Below are 2,172 nucleotides of genomic sequence, written 5' to 3' on the forward strand. Positions count from 1 at the left end.
TACCTCTTTCCAGTCCATTCTCTACCCTTCTAGTCAGTAGTTTCCCTTTGCTCTTAGAATAAAGACCAAATCTTCACCTTGGCCTCAAGGGCCCTTAGTGGCCTGGCCCCTGCTGGCTGCTTCAGCTTTATGTTTGTTACTTTCCCTTTTGCTCTCTGCCTCACAGGGCCTTTGTGTTTAACAGGTTCAGCAACTTCCCTAAGGTTCCTGTGAGAGTCAAATGCCAGCTTCTCAATTTCTAGCCCATGCTGGGTTCCTGAACTCCTGTTCCAAGGAACTAACCCTGTTTCCTCCTTCTAGGTGCCTGACTGACAGACGTCTTTGCCCCAGGGAGCTGGTGTGAACAGAGGAGGGGTGAGTGTTCCACAGGCACAACCTTATTATCCTTCTGCTGCGGTTGGACAAAGAGGGCTTCCAGGCCCTTAGGCTCTCAGTTTTGATAAATTTTACTGCTGGAGAGGTGTGAGGATTTGTCTAGGCTACATCTGGTAGGATGGCAAAAGGGGGCATTGCTGAGGGCCTTCCCTGCTTTTGGCTCATTTTAAAGTAGGGGCTGAAGTGCATGTTCTGTAAGCACTTGGAGTTAGACAATGTGCTCTGACTGTGGTGTTCAGCCACGCCACCATGGCTGGCAGTGGATGGCATTGGGCCTGGGAGCTGGATCCACTGGCCCTGCAGCCCTTGTGTTCCTTTGCTTAACCTCTCCTAGGCTATAGACTAAGTTCGGGGGAAGGTGTTTTCATTCTGACTGTGGCATTGATAACTATGTGACCTTCCTTTCTATTGGCCTCAGAGTCACCTGTACATTGTTGGGGTGTTTGGGGAGGTAGATTCAGACTAAATGAGTTGTTTTCAGACTTTCCAGCAGGGAAATACTCTTTTCAAATGAATCCCAGAGAACGTCAGTGCACAAAACAACTAAAGAGTTTTTGTAGCTCCATTTGAAGTTGGGATAGGGCTGGGGAACTCTCATTGGCCTAATTACTCAGCCTCAAGTAGCCTCCCAGACAATGCTATGGATCCTTCTCTAGCTTTATGTAAGATGCTCGAAACCACCAATGTTAGACTTATCAAAGCCCCTTTCCAACCTGGAGGTGCTGTGACTCTGGCAGGGTGAGGGTGTAGAAAGGGAACTGAGCCAATGAAGTTATGCTGAGGGAAATTGAGAAATAATATGCAAATGTCACCTTGGGGTTATTAGTAAGGCACAACTACCAGAGCTGGGATGTTGTCATCATAGAATCTTCTGGATTTTAGTTTCGGTTGTATGTGAGGTACCCTTGTACCCTGAGGGGAACTTTCCATTTTGTTTGTTTGTGCGCATGTGCGTGCCAGCATGTATATGTAAAGAACAGGCGTGATGGGGGATGAGGTGGGGCTGAGCCAGGCTGGGGCAGGCAGAATAAATGGTGAACAGAGCTGGAGGCATGTTGCTTCTGGGGGTGGCAAGGGTAGGTGGTGGCTTTAGCTCCAGTTACAGGAGTGATTTGGCTCCTTCCTGCATGGGCCCCACGGAGATCTCTGGGCAGGAAGCACTGGGAACAAGGACTCTTCTGTCCACAGCCACAGCACAGCCAGAACAGAGGAGGTGGATTAGGAGTTCCCGGGAAGGGGCCTGCCTAGCCTTTCTCTGACATTTGGGCAAATGTGTGGAAAGAAAGGGAATCCAGGGTATATGTACTCGGGAGGTGGAGGCTCAGTGAGGGGAAATAGAGATTGGTTCTTGCATTTATACCACATGTCCCTCAAGTTTCCAGAAACCCTCTAAGGCAGGCAACTCTGAGGGTCTGGGATCAAGAAAGATGAGACTGTAGGTAACTACCATCAATTTACTGAAGGAGATAGGAAATGTGAGAGATTATAGATTTTTATAAGCAGCCTGATGCAGTACAAGCTATTTGGCCTGTAAATCTAGAGCCCCATGTTCAAGTCCTTGCTTTTCAGCCTTGGCCTCAGTTTCTCCTTCTATAGATGCAGATGAACACATTCTTTGTTTGAGTACTTCTTTTTAGCTCTGTCACCCATCCTGGAGTAGGTGGCACAATCATAGCTTGCTGCAGCCTTGAACTCCTGGGCTCAAGTGATCCTCCCACCTCAGCCTCCTGAATAGCGGGGACTACAGGTGTGTGCTACCAGGCTCAGCTAACTTTTAAATTTTTTTTTTTTTTTTTT

At 48.1% G+C, this 2,172-nt stretch overlaps 1 protein-coding gene across 6 annotated transcripts in view; it reads left to right on the plus strand.

The window, feature by feature from the left end:
- The first annotated feature begins 300 nt into the window (after window positions 1-300).
- Window positions 301-2,172, plus strand: part of EPB41L1 (erythrocyte membrane protein band 4.1 like 1) — a 114,286-nt gene continuing 112,414 nt past the window's right edge. For all 6 annotated transcript variants that reach the window (XM_023512189.1, XM_023512190.1, XM_012804171.2 and 3 more), the window contains exon 1: window positions 301-354. The gene's annotated coding sequence lies outside the window, so the exon portion shown is untranslated. The remainder of the gene's footprint in view (window positions 355-2,172) is intronic.

This window comes from Otolemur garnettii, unplaced genomic scaffold (assembly GCF_000181295.1).
Source record: "Otolemur garnettii isolate 467f Iridium unplaced genomic scaffold, OtoGar3 scaffold00025, whole genome shotgun sequence".
Classification (NCBI taxonomy): Eukaryota; Metazoa; Chordata; class Mammalia; order Primates; family Galagidae; genus Otolemur; species Otolemur garnettii.